The sequence below is a fragment of the Arachis hypogaea genome, chromosome 18 (assembly GCF_003086295.3).
Source record: "Arachis hypogaea cultivar Tifrunner chromosome 18, arahy.Tifrunner.gnm2.J5K5, whole genome shotgun sequence".
Classification (NCBI taxonomy): domain Eukaryota; kingdom Viridiplantae; phylum Streptophyta; class Magnoliopsida; order Fabales; family Fabaceae; genus Arachis; species Arachis hypogaea.
Genome location: NC_092053.1, coordinates 45,724,805 through 45,741,506, shown reverse-complemented (window position 1 = coordinate 45,741,506; position 16,702 = coordinate 45,724,805). Strand labels below are relative to the sequence as shown.

The 16,702-nt window shown below is 37.4% G+C and overlaps 1 long non-coding RNA gene across 20 annotated transcripts in view; it reads left to right on the top strand.

Moving 5' to 3' along the window:
- The first annotated feature begins 4,528 nt into the window (after positions 1-4,528).
- Positions 4,529-16,702, top strand: part of LOC112771959 (uncharacterized) — a 62,403-nt gene continuing 50,229 nt past the window's right edge. For 4 of the 20 annotated variants that reach the window (XR_011876519.1, XR_011876517.1, XR_011876506.1 and 1 more), the window contains exons 1-3: positions 4,588-4,967; positions 5,056-5,158; positions 8,235-8,406. This is a non-coding gene — a long non-coding RNA (uncharacterized lncRNA). Of the gene's footprint in view, positions 4,968-5,055; positions 5,159-5,253; positions 5,777-8,234; positions 10,432-13,712; positions 13,826-14,481; positions 14,890-16,702 lie in introns of those variants that run through there. The other 16 variants (XR_011876516.1, XR_011876515.1, XR_011876507.1 and 13 more) reach the window with 15 other exon arrangements.

Below are 16,702 nucleotides of genomic sequence, written 5' to 3'. Positions count from 1 at the left end.
TTTTGAAATAAAAATCTGAATTTTTAAAGGAGAGAGAAAAACAATAAGATAACACAGGATTTAAAATTTTTAGATCTGAGGTTTCTTATTTTCGAAAATTTTGGGAGGGAAAAACACCAAGGAACACCAAACTTAAAAATTTTAAGATCAAGACACAAGGAAAACTTAAGAATACCTTGAAGATTCACAAGAACACGGGAACACAACGGAAGAACACCAAACTTAAAGTTTGGCATAGGAATTAATAGAAAAATTATTTTTTTGAAAAAGATTTTAAAAAGAAAATAAGGATTCTAAGATTCTAACACAACAATAAAAAGAGACTCTAAACAAAAAAGAGAAATTTTTCCTAATCTAAGCAACAAAATAAACCATTAGTTGTCCAAACTCGAACAATCCCCGGCAACAGTGCCAAAAACTTGGTGCACGAATTATGAATCACACTTTTCACAACTCGTACCACTGACCAGCAAGTGCACTGGGTCATCCAAGTAATACCTCACGTGAGTAAGGGTCGAATCCCACGGGGATTGTTGGTTTGAAGCAATCTATGGTTATCTTGTAAATCTTAGTCAGGAAGTCAATTATGTTTATCAGTTGAATTGCAAATAAACAATAGAGCATGGATGAAAGGTTACTTGTTATGCAGTAATGGAGAATATGTTGGAGTTTTGGAGATGCTTTGTCTTCTGAATCTCTGCTTTCCTCTGTCTTCTTGTTCACGCACGCACGTCCTCCTATGGCAAGCTGTGTGTTGGTGGATCACCGTTGTCAATGGCTACTTTCCATCCTTCCAGTGAAAACTACGCTCACGCGCTCTGTCACAGCACGGCTAATCACTGGTTAGTTCTCGATCCGGTTGGAATAGGATTTACTATCCTTTTGCGTCTGTCACTAACGCCTAGCCTTCAGGAGTTTGAAGCTCGTCACAGTCATTCAATCCTTGAATCCTACTCGGAATACCACAGACAAGGTTTAGACTTTTCGGATTCTCATGAATGCCGCCATCAGTTCTAGCTTATACCACGGAGATTCTGATTAAGGAATCTAAGAGATACTCATTCAATCGTATATAGAACGGAGGTGGTTGTCAGGCACACGTTCATGATTTAAGGAAGGTGATGAGTGTTACAGATCATCACCTCCATCACAGTTAAGCGCGAATGAACATCTTAGATAGGAACAAGCGTGTTTGAATGGAAAATAGAAATACTTGCATTAATTTATTGAGACACAGCAGAGCTCCTCACCCCCAACAATAGGGTTTAGAGACTCATGCCGTCAGAGAATACAAAGTTTTGATCTAAAATGTCATGAGATGCAAAATAAGTCTCTAAAAGTTGTTTAAATACTAAACTAGTAGCCTAGGTTTACAAAAAATGAGTAGACTATGATGGGTGATGCAGAGATCCACTTCTGGGGCCCACTTGGTGTGTGCTGGGGCTGAGATTTAAGCAATTCACGTGCAGAGGCCATTTGTGGAGTTGAACGCCAGGTTTTGTGCCAGTTTGGGCGTTCAACTCCAGCTTTTGATCCTTTTCTGGCGCTGGACGCCAGAATTGGGCAGAGAACTGGCGTTGAACGCCAGTTTACGTCATCTATCCTTGTGCAAAGTATAAACTATTATATATTGCTGGAAAGCCCTGGATGTCTACTTTCCAACTCAATTGGAAGCATGCCATTTCGAGTTCGATAGCTCCAAAAAATCCACTTTGAGTGCAGGGAGGTCAGAATCCAACAGCATCAGCAGTCCTTTTTCAGCCTGAATCAGATTTTTGCTCAGCTCCTTCAATTTCAGCCAGAAAAATACCTGAAATTACAGAAAAACACACAACTCATAGTAAAGTCCAGAAATATAAAATTTTCCTAAAAACTAATGGAAATAGACTAAAAACTAACTAGAACATACTCAAAACTATATGAAATTAACCCCAAAAAGCGTATAAAATATCCGCTCATCACTTTATAACTTGTTCTGATGACAAGAGTTTGTGTTTTATATGCATGACTGTCTGATGATTAACGCTATTAGTTTACCGTTGCATATCTTATGGTATCAAGTTTGGCCAACTTAATACTAATGATTTATGTATATGGAACACTAATTGGTTATCATAGACGAAATAGAAGTGATAGATTAACGCGAGTTACGAGGTTTTGGGGACGTTAGAAACTAAATTCTAGAGATTAGTTCCGTTTCGACGTATGCTCTTTATTCGTGCTTAGTGTTATCTCTTTCTATATTAATTGTATTGGAATTTCTAGTTTCTGATCTCTTTCTTGCTAACCTTGCATTATTATTCGTGCATGTCCTTGCTTGACTCTGTATCCGGTTGTTGTTTGAATCTTTTGAAACATTTATCCTCACCTTACAAACTCTATGCTCCTTGCTCTGAACTCTGATTTATTTCGATGCAACATACCATTTCTTGTAATTTCCTTCTTGAGTACTTGTTTCAGATTCTCTTTGAGAAAAATTTCAATTTAAATCTTTTCTTACTTGACTGTATCCACAACCCTTGCTTAAATTTTGATGGGATTGTTTTTAATTCAGCCTAGACTTTCTTACATAAACTCTGAAACTTCTGTATATAGTTTAATTTTGTTTAATTGTGATGCACCACTTATCTTTTATTGATTTATAGAAAATTTTATTTCAGAATCTATTCTTTAAATAGAAGCTGATTTTCTTCCAACTTTATTATTCTTATAGCTATTCTTACCTAATTATGTACTTAAGTATCCTTCAAGATTTTTAAAGAAAATATTTTGCCCTTAACATCAACCAAGCTTTAATTTACAAACCATGCATGATTTGTTTTGATTTAAAAATTAAATTGATATAACATATTATTTATACTAAGTTTAGTACTTTTGGAAATTGTTAGATTTATATATATTCTTTTTAAAAAGATAAACTAATTCCTTCTATTTCAAATTGAAGTTGTTCAAAATTGTTGTACTATTTTCCCTAATGATGTTCATATTGAAACTGTTCGATTCAAAATTTCTTCCTAAGTTTTGAACTAACTCCCTTTATACTCTATTTCATTGCTAATATATATCCTTGATTGTTGATGATTTCACGTATTCCTTTAAATTCTGGCGAAATACCATCTTGTTCAACTGAGAATTTGAGTATTCCTCCAATTTCAGCATAAACCTTTCGTGCCGTTTGTCTTTCTCTTCTCATGTTTCGTATTCCTTATATGCGCTAGTTCTTAGGGACACAATTCGTGCGTACGGAAAGTGAATCTGGTCAGTCTACGAAGTTATAAGGAGTTGTGGAGTTTTGAGGCGACGAGAGGAAGTGATCATGCTTTGTTAAGAGTTCTGAACGAACATTGTGCCTATTTAATTTTAGATTTTAAAATTTGGTTTGCATCAAATTATTTTATCAACTTTTACATTACCTAATATATTTTCTTTTGTGTTTGTGATATAATTTTCTTGGTACCTTTAAAATATTCAAAAGGGGATGTGAATATAAATCTTTTCTTCATCTTGTATCAATTTTCGAGGGCGAAAATTTTTGTAAGTTGGATAGAATGTAACATCCCGCATTTTTGAAAATCTAAATATAAATAAATTATGATTTTATCTTATTAAGTTTAAACTTTATAATTTTAGAAATTATTTTATTAGAACTAATTAAATAGATTCGGAGATAGTTTTATTTTGAATCAATTAATATTCTTAAGTAATTTTATTATAATGGAATATTTTGTATAATTTTAGTAGTTGAAAAATAAGAAAGAATTGTATAATTTAATTTAAGTAACTTTTATTCTGAAAAGGTTACGATTTATTTTATTGATTTGATATGTTATTTTATAAATTAATCAATTGAGAGTAATTAAATTAGTTTACTAATATTTGGAGTTAATTCAATTAATATTCTTGTGTAAATTTTTATAGTTGGTTATTTTATATATTTTGAAAATTATATAATTTAATTTAAATAATTTCTATTATGGATAAATTATGGTTTATTTTATTAGTTTGAGCTCCTAGAGATTAATTCATTAGGAATGATTAAATGGATTTTTGTAAATACTTTAAGTTTAAGTCAATTAATATTTATGTACAACTTTTATTTTAACTAGTTATTTTATATAAATTGAAATTAAAGTTATAATGGAAACATAATGAAAGGTCATATAATTTGATTTAGGTAATTGATATTTCGAGTTTAACCGTATTTTATAAAATGTGATTAGTATGCTTGTTTTATAATTTAAATTAGAAATAATTATTTGAGCTCGTTAATAGATTGATAGATAAAATCTTATGCGTTTTGAAAGTAATCTTTATAGTATTATATTTGAATCTTAAATTGTTATTCTATCTCAAGTATTTTATAAAAGTTATGTTACTTGTATATATATTTTTCCTAGTTTTATGTTTCTTATTTTATACGTACCGTTATTATCTAACACGTATACTCGCTGACCAATCACGCACCGACACACGTACTTCACACTCGTTTATGAGTTATTGGGCCACGCTTATTGTTTCCTCACCACTCATTCACGGTTAAACTCCTACCACATATACGCAATACATATCACAGAAGGAAAAAAAAAGGGGGAACAGAGAAGAAGCAAAGGGAAACGAGAAACTGAGGAAAGGGAGAAGAGGGATCAGGGAAGCACCACGAAGAACAGAGAGACGTGCACGATCGACGGAGAAGGTAGCATTGCCACCGTGCCTCATCATCATCGCTGAAGCTCTCCTTGCCACTATCAACGCCATTTAGGGCAGAAGAGAAGAGGAAGAATGACAGAGAAAAGAGATTGGAGCTGCTACAGGAACGGCGGTTCCTGCTTCTAACCTCTGCTCTTTTGATTTCTGGAGCTACCGTGGGTGGAGCTTGTCATCAAAGGAAGCAAGCTGCCGCCACCAACTCTTAATTAAGCCAGTATCCTCCTCTTTGTTCTGATTCAAATTTTCCCATTTTTGAAACCGTAACACTCTCACCCTTACTCTGATTATACTTTGTTTCTCTTCCATGTGCTTGTTTTAATCATGGTTGCCTATATCTTTGTTGCTCAGCCCCTTTTTGGCTCCTATTCCCTGCTACAATTAGGTTGAGTGTTGAAGTTGGTGCTGCCATGGGACGGTTGAAGCTGTTACTGATTCTGAATTTGCTATCTGGGTACTGGTCTTATCTTCTCCTTAGGGTTGATCTATTTACACGTTTTGTTTTGTCACTGCTGTGGTTGCCATGTTCTGGTTTTAATTCTATCTTAGTTCTTGCTTTGTCTTGAATCCCTAGAGCTGAAATTGCTTTTGATTCCTATCCAATTTGAATCCTCTATTTTACTGCAACCATGGTCAGTGCTGCGAAGGCTAATGTTGTTGCTGTTCCGGTTGTGGTTGCGTGAGAGTTACTGCTGCTGCCCTGAAACTAAAAGAGAAGAGAGTTGTTACGTTAAAGTATGCGATTGCGACATCGAGGTAGAGGGTTTAAAACGATTTCAATTTAAGAATGCCTACAAGGTTTATTGAATAACTACAAATAGATTTAATAGATGTGAGTAATTGATTGATTATGTGAATATTGAATCGTGGCTAAAATTGTGATTGGAATGGTTGAGATTGTGATTTGGAATTGTTGATTGGTGATATTGATTGATTATGTAGATTGGGAATAGTTTGATGACTTATTGTTGAGAATTACTAAATTTTAATGGGTCATGTTGGATTTGTTGCTGTTGAGCTATTATTTGGTATATTGTAATGTTAATGAGCTTGGTTGGTGGTTGATTTGGAATTGGTTTTGAGGGGTATTGAAGAATTGGATTTTGAACACTAAATGGTTTGCTGAAAATCAGGTTCTCTTGAAATTAAACGGCAACTTTGAAAGTGAATCAGTGACTCTATAATGACTGAAATGATAAGCATTTAAGTGTTAATGAAATTATATTAAGTGTAATTGTGAAAACTCAATTTTGAAGGTTTCGTATCAACTAAAGAATTAGTTATGATCTTTCAAAGTTGAATTCTAAAATCTGATTTTCTGCATAATTTCTAAACTGAGTCAGCAACTTTGAAAAGCTATAACTAATTCTGTGATTATCGAAATTGCGTGGAACCACGTCCGGATTAAACTTGGGGATACAAGGAACTAAACTGGTGAATTTGAGACTTTTTTATTAAGTTTATGATTTATGGTGAATTTTTGAATTAGGGATGTCAAATCTGGTTTTTCTGCAGAACGTTTAACACAGTAGCAATTTGTTTCCTCTATTAAAATTTCTGCAGCTTGAATTTTGAATTGGAACAAATTTTAAATGAAACTTTGGTCCTAATACTTTAATTTCATAAAAATTTAGAATTGTTAGAGTTGTGGTTTTAAAGATATGAATTTTTAAATTAAGATGTATTATGCAGTAAAAGTCAGGTTTTGTTTTCTAAGTCAGTAACTTTGAGACTTTATAATTTTTAATTCTGGAATGATATTAAGATGCAACCAATTGGAGGTGAAAGTTGAGTATGTTTAGTACTTATGATTCAAATTTCAAGATTTTCCATATTTTAATAAGTGAGTTATGGGACTTGGAAGAGGTTGTGTTTAATGATTTGTAAAACAGAATTCTGCAGAAAATTACCTAACTTCCAAGCTACGTAACTCCTTCATTAAAATTGGTATGACCCTGGAACCAATTGAGAAAGAAATTTGGGTAAGTTAAGTTTAACCACATTAATTTTGAAGGTGTTTGAATTTAATTTGGATTTTATATGAAATTTCAAATGTTGTATGCTGCTGCTGTCTTCTGGTTTTAAAATACTGCAGAGCAGTCACGGTTTTGCTTATATTCCTGAAGCTAGAGTCAGCAAAAAATTATGATTTTTGGTTTAATAGAAATCTTAATCCGAGACGGTCACATGGATATAAAGTTTGCGTGATTCCGAATTCATTTGATATTTTAAAAACAAAATGGAAATCAGGCTGCCAGGTTGGGTTGACAATTATTTTGGATATGGAATTTAAGAAATAGATTTTCTATACTATTATCAAATATTTTTGAGAATATATATTATTGTGGCAACTGCTGAAAGAGGCTGATGAAATGTTGAGAAAGAAGAAATCCATAAGGGTGGCTAAGTCCTATTTTTAAAGGAGATTATGTCCAAATTTTTATAAAAGTAAAAGGACTTAATCAAAATGAATAATTGAGACTTGTTTAACGATAATAACTTTACTGATTCTTTTGAGAAAATATATTTGGTTTATAAAGTTGCTAGCAAGGATATGGGTTTTGTCCCGCTTGCATATTTACAATTACAAAAGAGTAAAGAGATAAAGAGAAAAAGAGTAATATAGATACAGATGAAAGAGTATTCAGGGAAAAGTAAAGAGATACAGAGAATAGAACAACTAGAGTAGAGTAAAGAGATGCAGAGAAAAGAGAAACCAGAGCAAAGTAAAGAGATATTTGTGTATATATATATATATATATATATATTAGTTGCTTGATGCAACCCAGAGCTATATTTAATATATATTAGTTGCTTGATGTAATCCAGAGCTATATTTAATATATATTAGTTGCTTGATGTAACCCAGAGCTATATTTAATATATATTAGTTGCTTAATGCAACCCAGAGCCTCTGTAGGGAAACTAAGTTACCTACAGCCATTTTCCGCTTCCCCAGAGTAGAGCAGAGTATATATATTTTCCTGCAGTAAGTAGAGGCTGTCTCAAATGAGCGGCTATTATCATATGCGCATTTATTTAGGAACGGAAAATCGTATTCGGGAAATCGGGATTACTCCTGACCGGATAAATGTCGGGATTGCGGGCAGCCAACCGACACATGAGCTCATGGCCTGTACTAGGACTAGACATTCATCATATGCATCTATGTGACATTGTTTGGGTGTGTATATTGTAATTGATTTGCCTATGTGAGTAATTCTGTTTAACTGCTAATTGCTATACTTGATGTAATTACTCTTGATTGTGTTTGAATCTCTTTACTTGTGTTTGTATCTGATTGGCTGGATTGTAGTGAATTGGGTGTTGATTGAATTGCTTGGGCCTAAGGCCGTGATTGGTTTGTGTTTGAGGTTTAGTAAAGTATGAAAGATTAAGCTGGTTCAGCATAGACTTAATGAACTTATGCTTGGAACAAATTAGTCATTCATAGTAAAAAGTAGTTATTCTCTTAATTTTTTGCCACTTTCCATAAGTTTTCTTTTAATCACATTTCTTTTATTTTGTAGGAGAATTGATGAGACAGTTGAAGGGTTTGACTACCACAAAAGGAGAGGACTGTACACGTGTCTCCAAGGGGATTGAATTGGGAATTTTTGCCATGCAACATTGGAAAAAGAACAAGCTTGGAAACTGACCCAACACCATCATAAAGTTGATGATCCTTGTGCTCATCCCAAGGTAAACCCCATCCGTCCATCACACAACCACCCCATCAATCCACACCTTCTATTCACTCACCACTTCTCTATATAAGTGGTTCTTAGTTCATAACCCTTCCACATTCCAATTCCCATTCCTTATACTCCACACCTCCGGAACTCAAATCCCTTCACTACACCCAATCTTAACCCAACCGAATTCCCCCATCTATCCATACCTTCCACCACCTTCACACATCAACTCCTACTCATGGCATCATCAAGCTCCAAGAGGCAAAAGAAGAAGGAACCGGTGGAGAGCATTCCTTTTGATGAAAGGAGATTCAAAACGGCATTCTATGAACTCGAATTTGAACGAATAAAGCTCAAAAAGATACTATCTGAGTCAACATTCCAACTCAATGAGGAAGAGTGCCCACAGATTCGAGAGAAGATTGAACAAAGGGGTTGGCAAAGGCTCACGAACCCAGAAGCAAAGATAAATGCAAACCTCATCAAAGAGTTCTATGCAAATGTAGTCAGAGAAGACAAAACCAAGGCCCCCACCTTCAAAAGTTACGTAAGAGGAAAAGAGGTGGACTTCAGCCCCAATGCGATAACAAGAACTCTTCAGCTGAAATCACCACATTTTGATGAGCCTAGTTATCATGCAAGAATAAGTAAGAGCCCTGACAATGATGAACTCGAAGAAATTGTGAATGATACGTGTGTTATAGGATCTGACTGGAAAAGGTATTCAGATAGAAGACCTCGGTTCGTCAGGAGAGTAGACCTCATCCCGGAAGCCAAGGGATGGTTTGAACTTGTGAGGAGATCTATCCTCCCAGCTGCAAACAATTCTGAGGTCAACGTAACTCGAGCTACTATGGTACACTGCTTAGTAAAGGGTGGAAGCATCAATGTGAATGAAATTATAGCTGAGGGGATTCAAGAATCACCCGAGAAGAATGATCTAGGTGCTAGACTTTGGTTCCCCAGCACCATCCTTAGGCTGTGTACGAAAGCCAAGGTAGTCTTCGAGGACAGCAACCCAACTTGGGTAAACCCTGGAAGGATGGTTACACTCCAGCGTATAACGTATGTGACACCCGCCCAACAACAAAGAAGGCCTCAAATAGGGAGAAGAACACCACAAGAAGAACCTCACCAAGAAGAACCTCAACAGGAAGAATATCAGCAAGAAGAGTACTATGATCCAACCAACATCAACTTGAATCATATTCACGGAGCCATTAAGGAGCTAGCGAGGAGTTATATGGAGGGACAAGAACAACAACTGCACGTTCAAGCCCAAAGGATGGATCGTCAAGAAGAACTCCTTTCTAATTGGATGAATCAACAAGAGGAGTGGCAGAAACAGCAAATGGAACATTATTCCCAGCTCACTCAAGCCATCAATCAAGTGACTAAAAGGCAAGAGCGTCATGATAAACGTCTACAAGAACTCAACCAACGCCAGCTAGCTCAGACTTAGGCATTTAATGAGTTCAGCGTACTGAATGAAGGACGGTAACTACATAGGGAGGAGTTCAACATAAACACTCAAGCCAAGTTGAACTATATGTCTAGTCATATGCATAATCTACACTCTGCAATCCCTAGGTATGATGAGGTCCAAAAAGATCTCACAGAACAAGAGGAAAGGAATGTGAAACAGCAGAAGGAAACATTAAAAAAGAAGATGGAAGATGCTGGCTTCTGGAAGAAGTTGATTGGAAAAAGCAAGGGAAGTGGGAGTGCAAGCACTCAAGAAAAACACAAGGAGGACAAACAGGAAGGAGAGCATGAGCACCCCCAAGAGTAAAAGGTGGTGGAGTTCCCTCATTGTTCCATTTTTCTTTTTCAAGTTTTTTTTTAAATAAGGAAAATCATGTATGAAATAGAATATGCTTCCATAGTAGCTTAGGAATTTTCAATTCTGTCTTTAAGTTTGCTTTTGCCTAGGTCTATGCTTGCTTGTCAAATTGCTTGTTTTCAATTCCATCTTGCTTATTGTATGCTTGTCCTTCTTAAGCTAAATAAAAAGAGATGTTATGAAAGACCAGAGTGGAGTTCAATTTGTGGAGTAAGTTCTTAGACTTGTGGTGTAGTAATCACTTAGCTAAGTTGGTTCACCAACAAGGTGGGAAGGCAACTATCTGTCCTAAATCATATGCTTGAAACACACCCCATGAGACTAGCTAAATAATAAGATCCTAATAAGAAAAAGGAAAAGAACAATAAGAATTGAAAAAAAGAAAGAAAAGTTAATAAGGAATAAGGCTAGGCACCAAGGGCTTGAATCTTGAGGGATGTGTCTGTGGTGCTCTTGTACCAAGGATCTGCTTGGATGAATAAGTTCTTAGGAGTGCTTCATCACTTGGTAACTTGGGTTAACTAACCCAGGATTATCAACTAAAAATCTACTATCAAGAGCAACCTTGCTACAGAACATTTAGTAACCTAAAGAGGTGCTGGACACTAAGACCTCAAGGGAAGAAAATAACAAACCATGTGCCTGTAGTGTGCATATATGGGGGAGAGAGACTTGAGGGAGTAAGTCCTTAGGGGTGCTTCAACACCTAGCACCTTGAACCAACTGGTTCGGGATTGTTGGCTGAAAGCTTATTTTAAAGAGTCGCCCCCTCACAGAGCACTTAGCCTAAGGATGCAATAGACCTTGGAAAGACAAAGGGATCAATGAATAACAGTCTCAAAGGGTGCAATCAAGTGAGTATTCCAAGGCATGATAAAGGTCTGAAAGCCAATAAAGGAATGAACCTAAGTTGCTATGCATGAAACCCCCATAAAACAAAGAACATGACTTCCACAATAATGATTCATTCATCTTGTCATTTCATTCATCATTCTCTTGTTCCAGTACTTGCTTAGGGACAAGCAAGTTTTAAGTTTGGTGTTGTGATGCCAGTGTATTTTGGCCAGTTTCACTGACCTTTTCTTTATGGTTTTAGGGTAGTTTCATGCACTTTCTTAGGAAATAAGCAAGTTTTGGGTAGAATTTCACTTACATCTTGATTCAAGCTAACATTGTGATTTTTATATGAATTCATGAGAATTATGCATGAATTGAATGACAAATTGGATGATGCATGTCTCATAACTTGGACTAGAACTTTGATGCACTATATTACTTGATTTCAGGACAAAGGAAGCAAGGAAGAACCACGTTAGCAGCCACGTTAGTCTAATTAACATGACCTCTAACGTGGAAGGGGAGCTAGCTTGCAACGTTAATGAGAAAAGTAATCGCCAATAACGTCCTCGAAGCTATCATAGCCCACGTTAATTACCACGTTAACTACATTAACGTGGAAGAAGAAAATGAAGCCAACGTTAGTGACACTCACCTTTGTCACTAACGTTGGACCAAGCTCATATTGGCCACGTTAAGAGCCACGTTAACTCACTTAACGTGGACTCTAACGTGGGGAAACAAAAGAATGACAAACGTTAGTGACACTCACCTTTGTCACTAATGTTGAGCTAAGCCACTTTGAGCCACGTTAGTTGCCACGTTAACTCAGTTAACGTGGACTCTAACGTGGAGGGAGCAAAGAATCGCCAACGTTAGTGACACTCACCTTTGTCACTAACGTTGGGATGAGCCACTATGATCCACGTTAACTCCCACGTTAACTACATTAACGTGAAAGCTAACGTGAGTAAAAGGGATGATGAACCAACGTTAGTGACACTCACCTTTGTCACTAAGATTGGAGATGGCTAGCAATACCACGTTAGAAGCCACGTTAACTTAGTTAACGTGAACTCTAACGTAGGAAGTAGGGGGATTTTGGAATGTTAGTGACAAAGGTAAGTGTCACTAACGTTCTCGAAGATGTGGCAAGCCTACGTTAATGGTCACGTTAACCATCCTAATGTGAACTCTAACGTAGCGAGAAAGGAGGATTCTCAACGTTATTGGAAAAAGTAAGTCCCAATAACGTGTGCGAAGGACCGAGAGGCAACGTTAGTGGTCACGTTGATGCCACTAACGTTGAAGTTAACATGGAGCATCCTTGGGTTAGGAACGTTAGTGAAAAAGGTGATTGTCACTAACGTTCTAGAACCCACACTTCCACTTAACATTAACGCCAATAACGTCCTAAGCTAGAATCCCTGCCTACTTCACACTTTCTCTCTGCAAGTAAAGCTAAGCCCACTAACGAAGATAACTGCTTCAACTCTAGATCCAAAGGCCCATATCCAAGACTTGAAGAGCCAACTAGAAGATCAGAAGAATAGTATAAATAGGGAGAACTTTGAACTAGAAAGGGGGAGCTTTTGGCATTATTAGAATTACTCTCTGTATTTTACTTTCTCTGTAACTTTTAGTTTAATTCTCAGAATGTACTCTCCATCTATGCTTTTCATTCCCAGAGCTATGAACAACTAAACCCCTTTCATTGGGTTAGGAAGCTCTGTTGTAATTTGATGGATCAATAATAGTTTTCATTATCCTTCTTCTCTCTTTTCTCTTGATTTTACTAGAAAGCTTTCAATCTTCATCCAATTGAGTAGTTATCTTGGAAAAGAAGCTATTCATACTTGGATCTCTTCTGAACCTTGGAAGAGGAATGAAGAGATCATGCTAGAATTGCTTTCTCATGTTGGACCAAATTGGGGTTTGGGCGGATATGGTGACATATAATTCTCCCAATACTTTGATTTGGAAATACATGTGGTATAATCAGTAACCACACTTTATCTCTTCTCATGAGCAAATAGGCCAAGGAATTGGCTATTGATCTGATTTGAGAGATTGAATTACCAAGGAATTGGAATTCAATCACTTAAGATTGCCAAGGAGATCAATGAATGCATTGATTGAGGAAGAGATGAAAATGAACTTGATTAGGAGAATGCAACATCTCCTAAGCCCAATGAACTCCCCATTTCTAATCTTACCCATTCTCTTTACTTTCTGCTATTTACTTTCATGCTAAACTCCCCTTCCCCATTTAAGATTCTGCAATTTACCTTCCGTCATTTATTTTCTGCAATTTACTTTTCCGCCATTTAATTTCCTGCAATTCTCAACCCAATTTTTGCTTAGCTCAACTAGAACATTCTTCCAATTAAAGTTGCTTGACCAATAAATCCCTGTGGGATTCGACCTCACTCTATTGTGAATTTTTACTTGACGACAATTCGGTATACTTGCCGAGGGAGATTTGTTAAAGGACAAGTTTCCGTGCATCACCTCATTAATTGGTTTTTAATTGCCCCGTTTCCCTTGCGTCTCTATTTTGAATTTCACACTCGGAAAAATGGTTTCTATTCTCCGTAACTTTCCTTTTCTTTCTCTCCTTCTGTTTTTGCTAGGAGTTTGCAGTTTTTGCGTTTCTCCCTGCGACACTGCTTGGTTATTGTTTTTTCCTGGCTGTGGAAGGGCGATTTATCTTCAACTTTCTTTCAAAGCTTTCTGATTTTTCCAGGTTGGTTTCTCCTTACTTTCTTTGTCGCTTGTGTTATGTTATTTCTGTTTTTGGTTTCTTCGAAAGTTTGAACCTTTGTATTGCCATGCATCTGTTTGTTTCTTGCTTGGGGGTTTTGCTTGCTTTCTGTATTCTAGGGTTCGTACCATTTATTTTTCTTCTTCTGCGAACTGCATGAACCTGCTTGCTTTCTCGAAAGATTGCTCCTTTGATGTCTTTCGCCTATGTTGATAGTTTTATTTGCTGGTGAATTTTGTGGAAGATAACGATGCTTTTTATTTTCCTGGAAAAGATTGAGTCTTTGATACCTTCTTTTTGATACGCTTTGTTATTTGGTCGCTTCGTTTGTTGACTATGAATGAGACTGTGGGTCTGGAGTGTGGTTATTTTGATAGTTTTATCTGTGACTCGTGGCTTTCTATTCAGAGTTGTCACTTTAGTTGAAAAAAAGGGTCATTATCTTCCTATATCGAGGTGTAGGCTTGTAGGTTTTCCTGAGTCCTTGTTCTGCCTCCAAAGGATGCCCTTGGATCTTTTTGGTGTAGGTCCTGGGGTTTCCTTTTATCGCTTGTACTGTGCTGGATTGTGTTGGCCGAGTTGTTTTGATTTCGTCTGAGATATTTTTTAGTAATCCAATCTTCTTTTCTTGTTTGTAGGACTAGTTGGCCATGTCTTCTCGCAAAAATATTATCGAGGCGTCTTCTAAGGTTCCTGAGGGGATGTCTGATTGGTTGGACTCCCTTGTATTGCTGTGTGTTTCTTTAGCCAATTCTAAATTTTGCGTAGAGCTTAAAAAACATCACCGAATTTGAAGCGGTCAAGATTAGGAGAACAGTTATGAGTTGGTAGCACCTGATTCTGAAGATAGGATTTGCTTCCCTGTCCTGACTCAGGGGGAGCGTCCCTTTTTCTATGCATATGATTTCTTTTTTAGCCAAATGAACATCACCCTTCCCTTTACTTCTTTTGAAACTGACCTGTTATGGTCCTATAACGTTGCCCCTTCTCAGCTTCACCCAAATTCTTGGGGTTTTATTAAGATTTTTTAGTTGGTTTGTCGAGAATTTGCTGTTACTCCTTCTTAAACTCTCTTTTTGTATCTTTTTGTGTTAACCAAGCCTGGGACTACCAAGAAGAAGGCTTCTTGGATTTCTTTTAGGTCTGCCCAGGGGCACAAGGTTTTTTCTATGTATGATGAATCCTTCCGGGATTTTAAGAATTACTTCTTTAAGCTCCGGGCTATTGAAGGAGCTCGGCCTTTCTTTCTGGATGAGAATAACGAACCCCGCTTTCCTTTAGAGTGGCAGAAGAACGTAATGGTATCCTAATATACCTGAGAGATGTTGGACGAGGTCGAGCAGGCCTTTGTAACTGTTTTGGAGGACATTTGGGGGAAACCTCCTCATTTGGACACTAAAAATCTTTGGGGGACCCATCCCTTGTCCGAACTGCATTGGGTATTTACTTGATATATTTTGTTTCTTGTTTTTTCTTTGCTGCCTTCTTCTTTTTCTGGTTTGTAAAGCTGTTTGTTCTTCATTTTTCAGAGATGGCCAAGAATAATGAATCGATGAAGGCTTTCAAGAAAGCGAGAAAGGCTACTGCAGCCCAGAACATCTCGACCAGGGCGGATGGGGAAGGGTCCTCTCAGGTTCCACTGAAGCCATCTGTGCCGAGCTCGCCTGGACCGAGGAGAATGATCCTTACTCCTCGAGTCCGTGTAATTGATCCTCCGTAATCTTCTGCCACTGTTTCTTAACCTCCGGTCATTCCTCCTTCCAAAAGACCCTGAACTGTCGAGCCCTTCAATCTGGATGCTCCTGATTTTGACGCTGTTGGCTTTGTCGACCAGCAGATCGGTCCTTATGGTGCCCTCCTTATGGATGATGTATCTCTCCTTCGCCATTTAGATTCTATAACTCGGAGTAGTATTAAGATGGCGCATATGGGAGCTGCCCTGTACCGAACTGCCCAAGATCTTCCTCTTCATGCCACCAAAGCCTTCATGGAGGATGCTAAGCAGGAGTTCAACCGGATGAAGGGTTTGAAAGAGGAACTCCAAGTGAAAGTGACCAAGCTGGAGAAGGAGTTAGAGGCCGAAAAGGCTAGTTTTGTTGCCTTGGTGGCTTCTGTGAGGTTGGCTGAAGACACGGCATTGAGGCACAAGGATAGATATGTCACGACCTATAAGGAAGTGATGCGTCTTAGGGAGGAGTTGGAGTCTGCCCGGGTTGATTATGCCGAGCTCTAGGGTCACCTTGTACGCAGCGTAAATGCTGCTTATGAGAACCTGAAGGAGCAGGTTCGGGTTCTTGCCCCCGAGGTCGACCTTGCTCTATTCAGTCTGGATAATGTTGTAAAGGATGGCAAGATTGTCTCTGACGACCCTGATGATGACGATGTTGAGCCTCCCTCTGTGCCTGCGGCAAAAGCTTCTGTTATGCCGACTTCTTCAGCTCCTTCCTCTGAGGTCGTTCATCCTGAATCAGATCCTGATTGCCAAATCTTGAATAGGGATGACGGGACAATGGATGCAGTCCCTCTTCAGACTCGCCCTCCTTCACCTCGTGTTGATGTTGCCGAGAAGCCTTCGTTAAATAGTTTTCTAAATGTTTGTGTAGATAGCCTGGCTTGTGGGCTTTTAAACTCTTTATGATGTTTGCTAACTATTGACACTCTTTTAGTTGCTTGTTTAGTAACTTTATTTTGAAAAACAAAATAGTTTCCAAGTTCTTGGGGCTGATTTTGGTAGCCTCTTGAGCTTGTTATTATTATAACTTTATGCTTTTCATATCATGTCTGTTTGCATCTGCCTTGGTATCTTTTTAGGCTTTTTGGAGTGTTGGAGCTTTATTGACCTCCTTAGATTGCCTTTAT